The 9620-nt window shown below is 38.0% G+C and overlaps 1 long non-coding RNA gene across 1 annotated transcript; it reads right to left on the bottom strand.

Annotated features, from left to right (window-relative positions):
• Positions 1-4006: 4006 nt before the first annotated feature.
• LOC131606762 (uncharacterized) lies at positions 4007-5686 on the bottom strand. The gene is made up of 3 exons (XR_009285024.1): positions 5202-5686; positions 4876-5118; positions 4007-4306 (listed from the first exon to the last, which is right to left on the bottom strand). It is a non-coding gene; the product is annotated as an uncharacterized LOC131606762 (long non-coding RNA).
• Between the last annotated feature and the right edge of the window lie 3934 nt (positions 5687-9620).

The raw sequence follows: 9620 nt of genomic DNA, 5'->3' as shown, positions 1-9620 counted from the left end.
ATATCAGTATAGGTTACTCATCGATAATCAGACAGTTTACACCTTTACCCTGCCAGACCCTCGGATGACATGTGTTTCCAACCCTGCCAACTGGAACTATTTTGTGGAGGGTTGGGGTGAGACATCGTATTCGATTCTTGAGTACACTCCTGGCCCTGAGGACCCCGTTCCTGAGTACACTCCTGGCCCTGAGGACCCGATTCCTGACTACACCCCTAGACCTGAGGATCCCGTCCCAGAGTACACACCAGGACCCGAGGTTGTGCACACTACTGTTCTTACTAACAACCTCAATTGGCAGGAACCTGACATCCGCACTCTATTGATCGCTATGCGCACCGAGATAGCCACACTCCGCAACGAGGTGACTGACCTTTATTTACAGTTGGAGCTGAACGATGTCTCCTTTGCTGGTGAGTTAGATGATCTAGCTCACGAGGTGGCAGAGATTCGACGCCAGCTGACTGAGCTACGTGGCCCAGACCCTCCTGCAGAGCATCCTCCCAGTTGGTGATAGATCTATGTTGTTCACGAGATCTCTTGTCTCCTTATATATATATATATATATATATATATATATATATATATATATATATATATATATATATATGTGTGTGTGTGTGTGTGTGTGTGTGTGTGATTTCCCTTATGTTGATTTCCCTTTCAGTCTCATTTCATACACTTGTTGCATTTTATGTTTTATGCACTATTTACATTGTGATGACCTGACGTTCGTTCTTATATATATATATATATGTTTGTGTTTTTCCCTTTTGTGTACTCACTTGTTCTACTAATGTTTTGTTTTTATGGTCATCATAACAAAAAAGAGAAAAAAAATAAATAAATAGTCTTACAAGGGCAAATGTTGGCCATCCACAAAGCAAATACCTGAAGCATCCATCTGGTGGAATAGTTCATTTCAATCTGGGGCATTCATTCCATGATCAACACTGGGGCAAACCATTGCAAATCTCCATGATTCAAGCACATCAAAATTCCATCTCAAGGGATCTTATAGGCTGGGGAAGGCCAGTAACAATTCATTTCTTCATCTTCAATCAAGTGTCAGATGTCAAAACAGGTGTCGAGGAGTCAAGCCAAACATCTCACCTTCACAAATTCTATCCTCCAAGCAACAACCTTTCCGCAAGGGCATCCTCCATCCACTCCTTGTATCATGGAAACAATCATTCCATCCATAGTCATACATGCTTCATGCATATCATTGCATTCTCATTGGCATATCTCCCTTAATAATCCAATCATCAATAAAGCAAGGGCATCCACCGTATCTTGAATCAAGCAGAGTTTCTGAAATCCATCCAATTTATTCCCTACACAAAGCAGAAACCCTGATCAATCAATACACTGCATATAGAAATCATTGCATAGCATCTTCAGAAGTGCATAAAATAAATCAAACATTGCATATGAAACATAAGCCAAGTTACTCATCAGATGAGGTCCCTTACAAGCATTCAATCGATATTCCGTTGGATCATTCAGAGTTACCATTGTGGTGTCATCTCCCAAAGTCAATCATGTTCATCTTTCTTCAACCCAGAGTTGATGTTTTTGTGTTCAATCCAGAGTTGATTTTCCTTTCATCTTTTTACCCCGAGTTAATTATCTTTTCCCTCTCACCCAGAGTTGACGGATATTTCTTATCTTTTGTCCTTTCCCTCTCAACCCAGAGTTGACAGTTATCTTTTCTTATTTCCCTCTCAACCCAGAGTTGACGGTCATCTTTTTCTCTTTTCCCACTAAACCCAAAATTGACGGTTATCTTTTATTCAATTCGGAATTGATTTTCTCCGTTTCCCACTCAACCCAGAGTTAACGGTTATCTTTTGTCTTTCCCACTCAACCCAGAGTTGATGGTTATCTTTTATTCAACCACTCAACCCAGAGTTGACGGTCATCATTTGTATTTCCCACTCAACCCAGAGTTGACGGTTATCTTTTATTCAATCCAGAATTGATTATCCTTTTCCCACTCAACCCAAAGTTGACGGTTATCTTTTTTCTTTCCCACTCGACCCATAGTTGACGGTTATCTTGTTTCTTTTCCCACTCAACCCAGAGTTGACAGTTATCTTCTTCCGTTCCCACTCAACCCAGAGTTGACGGTTATCTTTTATCTTTTTCCACTCAACCCAGAGTTGACGGTTATCCTTTGTCTTTTCCCACTCAACCCAGAGTTGACGGTTATTTCTTATTGTTTCTTTTCCCTCTAACCCAGAGTCGACAGTTATCTTTTATTCAACCCAGAGTTGATCCTTTCTTTTCCCTCTCACCCATAGTTGACGGATATTGCTCATTATCTTTTCTCCTTTCCCACTCAACCTAGAGTTGACGGTTATTTCTTCTCCATTCCCACTCAACCCATAGTTGACGGTTATTTCTTCTCCTTTCCCACTCGACCCAGAGTTGACGGTTATCTCTTCTCTTTCCCACTCAACTCAGAGTTGACGGTTATCTTTTATTCAACCCAGAGTTGATCCTTGTCTTTTCCCACTCAACCCAGAGTTGACGGTTACCTTTTATTCAACCCAGAGTTGATCCTTGTCTTTTCCCACTCAACCCAGAGTTGAAGGTTATCTTATATCTAACCCAGAGTTGATCCTTGTCTTTCTTTCCCACTCAACCCAGAGTTGACGATTATCTTTTATTCAACCCAGAGTTGATCCTTGTCTTTCTTTCCCACTCAACCCAGAGTTGACGGTTATCTTTTATCTTCTCCCACTCAACCCATAGTTGACGGTTGTCTTTTCTCTTTGCCCACTCAACCCAGAGTTGACGGTTATCTTTTGTCTCTTCCCACTCAACCCAGAGTTGACGGTTATCTTTTGTCCTTTCCCATCTCAACTCAGAGTTGACGGTTATCTTTTATCCTTTCCCACTCAACCCAGAGTTGACGGTTATCTTTTCTCCTTCTCACTCAACCCAGAGTTGACGGTTATCTCTTGTTTCTTTTCCCTCTCAACCCAGAGTTGACGGTCATCTTTTCTCTTTCCCACTCAACCCAGAGTTGATGGTTATCTTTTGTCCTTTCCCACTCAACCCAGAGTTGATGGTTATCCCTAATTGTTCATCTTTCCTCTTTCAACCCAGAGTTGAATTACCTTTTCTCAACCCAGAGTTGATACCCATATCTTGTCCCACTAATACTGGTTTCTCTTTCCTTTCTCAATCCAGAATTGATGTTAACCTCTTATCCAACCCAGAGTTGACTTCCCTGTATTCTTCAACCCAGAGTTAACCCACTTTTCTTCTTCAACCCAGGGTTGAGTTCTATTTCATTTCTAACCCAGAGTTAATTTGTTCAACCCAGAGTTGATACAATCTTCCTCAGTGGATTTGACACCATTTTCTCCCCAGTGGATCACATCTCTCATCAGGCAAATTTTCAGGTTCTTTTGGTATTTAATCTTCTTCTACCTTGAATATTCGAAAGGCTAACACCAATCTCACCATGAGGTTAAAGACAATTAAAAAGGGGCAGCTGTTGCACCCCAAAATTTGCCCATCTAATTATTCTTAATTGGCTTACATATCTCATTCATTTACATCTTAGGTCATCAACAAAATCATGCATCATTAAACAACCATTGGCATTGGAATCATAGATCTTAAATTATTAAAGTTTCACTGTGATTTTTGGGGTGTATACATCCAACAGAGAATGATTCATCCAGTTCTCCTATGTGCTTTGAAGTGGGACTCAGAAAGTTATATGGGCCGCGAGTAAAGAGAACACGATTTTGGGAACGCCTTGGCTCTTATGGATTAGGGTTTCCATCATCATTTAAGGCTTATTTCAATTGATCCTTATCCTATCTCCTAGCTCGGTTCAAGTGGGTTTTTTTATTATCGTTTGAAGTACTGGATTAACTTGAATAGGTGTCATTTGGATCCACAAATAATAACTTGAAAATAATTCATTCAAGTTCAAGTTTCAACTATATTCAATGTTTAAGATGAACTCCACTTGCAAAGCTCATTCAAATGACATCATCCATCCTTTATCACAAAGTTTCTACAACCATTTTCATATAGAAAACAAAGCAATGATCCAATACATGTTTATCATAATCGGTTCCAATTCCTTTTGATGTCACTACCAAATCTATACAAAAACATCATTCAAAAAGAGCATTCAAGTCTCTACTACAAAGATTATACATATTTCCATCAAGAAACACTATACAAAAAATCAGTGGCTTTGCTAATCTATAAAACTCCAAGCATCTTCATCATGGCCTTCGTATTGTCTTGAATCTGTTTACACCATTCCAAAGCCCTGCAATTCAAAGAAATAACATAAGCAATCCATTATTAGCATTTCAACACCCTAAGCTATTCATACATAAATCAACTTGCATTCAATCCCATCCAAACAGAACTTCACTACAACTGTTTCATATTTTTATAACAGTCCCAACAGTTTTTAACTAGTTTTCCTATAACAATTTCCAACCTCTAAACAATCACATAACTATCACTAACCAACAGTTACCAATGTCCCAAACAGTTTCTAACAAAATTCTCCCCTAACTAACCTGTAACAGAAAACCAACTGATTTGTAACAGTCTTTAACCTTCCAACAAGGTATATAACAGAACTCAACCACCTTATTCCCTAACTGAATCCAACCCCAAAACTTTTTAATAGTCCTCTTAACTGTCCTAACAACTCTATAACTAATTCATAACAGATTCCCAACCATAACTACCTTTCATAACAAACTTCCAACATTCTAACCAATTAGTTACATCCCTATAACTAACTTCTAAAATCAGTTACAACCTACCTAAGGATCTCTAACAGAATCAGAACAGAAAACAGAACTCAACAGATATGCAACTAACCTTAGAGTTGAATCCTCTCCCTGAAATTCTATATAAGCTGAGCCATCTCCTTCATTCAAGTCACCGCTTTTTTCCATCACTAACCACCTTCATCTCTCATACTCTGCAAAATCTCCACCATTATTCTTCTCTGCACTCTCTCTCGGATCATCATCTTCAATCTCTCTGCAGAACTTGCCATCATCTCCCTCAATTCCTTCTTCATTACTCTTCATCTTCATCGCAACAACATCACGCGTTCACCTACAAATAACGACAACGTATCGCAAACGTCAAATGGCAAAAAGAAGAAGAAGAACGAGTCAAAATACGATGGCAAGGATTACCGTTCCTTGAAGATTTCAACTAGATTTCTCTTCTTCTTGGTTACATCTGAAGAAACACTGAACTCTCTCCGTCGAGCGCGAATCAGAACATTGAGTGTAAGGCACAAGTCGACGGAAGGATTAGCGTGAGTCGAAAAAAAATAGATACGAGTGAGGGAGATGTTGAGTTTTATGGTGGCCGGACTTTGAATCAGAGAAGGCGAGGTTAGAACCATAGAAGCTCCGGCGGTTGTCGTCACGAATTCACCTGAGATATTACTTTGCGTGAATGGAGATAGGCGATTGAGAAGAGGAGACGATCAGAAAGCGATAGGAAGGGCGATTTGAGGTTTAATCTTGCGGTGGTGAGAGACGAAATCATCGCCAGAGAAGAAGGAAGGGAGCGCCATCGGTCACGAAGAAGAAGCTGCGCGTTTGACTCCAAAGGTCACATTTTCTGAACCCTAAATCCCCTTTCCTTTTTATTTTATTTTTATTATTCATTTAATTCATTCTTTTAATTTTAATTGAAGAAAGTATGAATAATAATCTGATTTGGATCATGAAAACCTGGATCATTACATTGGGCCTGCACCGAATTCCTCTTATCCTCTATGGCCCATTTCACCATTTTTGGCCTAGGCAGAATCTGAACAAAAAAACATTCTCGGGCCTTGCGCCCATGTTGCTATCTGCACCACTATAATCCACTGTTCACCCCCTGTTTCCATTAGTCTTTAATTTAGGTTTAATTAGTTTTTTTAACATTTTTTAGTAATAAAAACACTAATTTCTCCTATCATTCTTAGACTTTGATATAATTTTTGGCATATAAAAAATAATCAATAGAAAGTATTAGTTTTTAGGCTAATTGTCTTTTTTTTTGCTTGATTTGTAATTCAATTTCTCCCATAAAAATCAATAAAATGAATAGTATCTTTTAATTCATGTTAGCGCTATATTTTGAATCATTTGTTTTCATGTTTGGTGCTATATTTTCAAGTCATTCTTTTAGTCGATTTTGTGCTAATTTTGTATCATGCTTACTTGTGATTTTTACTTGTAATTTCACTTGTATATTCCATTAGATTTTAGGTCTTGTAATATCTCCATAATATTAGGTTTAGTCTTCTTTCCCTTAAATCCTAACAATTAGGTATAATCATAACATTAGGCTAGTTATTCATTTTAGGCTAGTTTTCTTTTCCTTTTTCTTTTCGACTTTAAAACATTTAATAAAGGAAGAGGCGGATCACACTTTACTAATTGTGGGAGAGAAATGAGTGGGATTTATTCCCTAATCTGTTTCTCAAACACTTAGTGGGAGAGAAATGAGTGGGATTCATTCCATAATCTGTTTCTCAATCACTATATGATGGGAGAGAAATGAGTGAGATTCATTCCTTAATCTATTTCTCTACCATTATACACTCTTATGTGATTCAACTCGCAGATTAATTCCCCTTAAAAAACATCAATAAGAAACATCTAAAACACTTAATAAAGGCTCAGACCTAAACAAAGTAATGAAGTGGTGCGAAGCCTTGTATTGGGTTTTGTTCATCATGAAGTTACATAAAAAACACAAACCAATCTTCTCTCTTCTCTCTCTTGCCTTCAGGGCATTCTTTCCCTTAATCGGACATGTTGCTTCCTTTCGATCGCAGACTGGTAACGCATAAGACTCCATTCAACGAGCTGTTATCCTGATGCTAGATTGCGAAAGTAACTCCGTCCACTAAAAAACACAAAAACAAACAAAAACTAAAGAGCCGAACTACAACGCTCTGATTCCTGAAAAGGATACGTAGGCATTAGGTCGCGGGGCCTAAGCGAGCACAACTATTTATAATCCTTATTTTCCTCGTATTTCCTTTTCTTTCTTTTGCATGCATTCCCTTAGTATTAAGCTTTAGATTTATAGTTAGACACACCCTTTAGATAGCAATAAACATAGGTGGATACTATCGAGCACGATGGGTGTGAGCGGTGCTAGTACCTTCCCCTTGCGTAACCGACTCCCGTACCCTATCTCTGGTTGTAAGACCTTGTTCTTATTCGTTTTAGGTTTGCTAGTGTTCCTTTCCTTTTAGGATAGATGTGTTAGTGGAGACTCTGTTGTTCATTTTTCGCGAGCGTGCGAGAGTAACCTCTTCACATCGGGGAGTTACTACAAGGTAGATTGAGTTGTAATCGAGTCTTGGAGCACTTTGGTTGAAGTTTATCATACCAGCATTCACTTTGTATAAGATTCAAACATCCGATCGGAGTAAGGTTTCAATTTAATTGCTTTATTTATCATCTTGCTCTTACGATAGTCTACATGCTTTATAGACTTTAAATGCTCTTACCATAGTCTACATGTTTTATAGACTATAAATGCTCTTACCATAGTCTACACGATTTATAGACTCACACCCTTTTAATTACTCGCTCTTATCATAGTCTACATGTGTTATAGACTCGCACTTATTATGTCTGGCTAAATTATAAAGGTTTGAATGTAATGATTGTCATCATGATTGTGTTCCAATTATCATGCTAGTGAAAATACTCTGGGGATGTTTTGCTTTTAACTTAAGTCAAATTGTGTTTAAATGTTTATTGGGTAAGATTGAAAGCCGTCCATATCAAAGATATGACTTGATTATTATTTAACCAAACAAAAGAAGCGAAAGCGATTTGGTTGGTTAAATAGGAATCATTAACTCTTTTTAGAAAACGATTTTGAAACTATTTTCGGACGCGTTTGTAGGTTTGAAATCTGACTCTTGGCCAAAAACCAAGAGTCTCTTTAAGTTAATCTTTCCAAGTCAAAATTACTTTTCTGTTAAGTCAAAACTATCAATTTCTTTAAAATAGATTTACCTCTTTAACGCGGAAGGCACCCTTTATATGTGACAATAAAGGAAGTTAAATTAAAGAGTAAATTTGGTTCTTGGTAGCCAAAAGCTACAAGTTCCTGTTAAATTGATTCTTTGCTACGAATACAAAATACTGCCCCATGAGTCGTTTCATTTATGCATGTCTGGATCATAGTCTGATTTCATGATTTACATTCCAACCTGTCGCTTAAACTGTTATTCACTTCACCCACTTACCTTGTTGCACTGCACTCACAACAATATTCTTGTTCACCTTAGATAAGCACCTTAGCAATTTAGTTGATAGATTGACGATTGGTCTCTGTGGTTCGATAATCTTATATATTACTTCGATAGGCTGTGCACTTGCAGTTCTATATTTAGGCTATACGTTACAGACCCATCAAGAAATCTGTAGAAGTATAAAGTTGAGCAGCTGAAGCACGACAACATAAAAGAACTATGAAAAACCTGCTTCAGAAGTTCCACAAGAGGAAACACATACTGAGTATGTGATTATCCACTGTGTTGTCATACACAAACCACATGCCTAAAACAAGTGAAGAAGAAATATCTGCTGTTAAGCAGTATCCTCCATTGGAGTAAGAAGAAATCCACTAATACTTGATCAGGTCTGATATTGTTCATATTGGATGACTAAGGAAACTGAATACACTGAGTTGTTGCTCGAAGAATGTTTCATGTTTACTGATGTTAATCAATATGTTATCAACTGTAACAAGCTTCATGATCAGTACTCAAGAAGAAGATGAAGATCTACAAGCAAGAAGAAATTAACATAGGAGAGGCTGCTCCATATATGCTTATGAAAAAAGATGGTCTTACAAGAAGGAATTATGTTACAGAGTTGAAGCTCTAATCTCCTTATTCAAGCCAGAGAAGATAATCAAGAAGAAGCAACCATACAAGAGTTGTTACTCTTAATCTGCTTACAGAAGAAGAAGATCTCACCCAGAAGTTGAAGAAAAGAAGACTGCAAGATATTTGATTCTTGTATTTAAATTTAAAATACATAGAGTTGTTGCTCGTAGTGTGTTATATCTTAGAAACTTCTGATAGGATGTTTAGGAACCAGAAGTGACTTCTAGTCAGCGTGTCATAAACAAATGTACTTAAGAATAGGAGAAATCTGCTTATCTAAGAAGCACTCTTGTAATCTCTAGAAGATTGATGAACGTTATATCTTGCTGAGATCACTAAACGGTTCATCATCAGGTTATTAGTCACAAGCAGTTGGCTTGTGCGGGGTGAGTCACAATAAGATGGTTGTGCAGGAGTTAATCATATCAGTTGGTTGTGCGGGAGTCAATGGATGTTATATCTGGATCAGATCACTGAACAGTCCATTGCAGTTAGTCACGAGCAGTTGGCTTGTGCAAGTTACTATATTGATGAATGTTATATCCAGATGGGATCACTGAACGGTTCAATCATCTAGGGGTTAGTCACTCGCAGGTAGCTTGTGCAGGGTTAGTCACAGCAGTTGGTTGTGCAGGTTGTTAGTCACGACGGAGGATCATGCAGTTGTAATCATGATTGGTTATAGTGGATTAAG

Source organism: Vicia villosa, linkage group LG5 (assembly GCF_029867415.1).
Source record: "Vicia villosa cultivar HV-30 ecotype Madison, WI linkage group LG5, Vvil1.0, whole genome shotgun sequence".
NCBI lineage: Eukaryota > Viridiplantae > Streptophyta > Magnoliopsida > Fabales > Fabaceae > Vicia > Vicia villosa.
The sequence above is the reverse complement of the archived record's forward strand: the minus strand, read 5'-3'. Positions and strand labels throughout refer to the sequence as shown.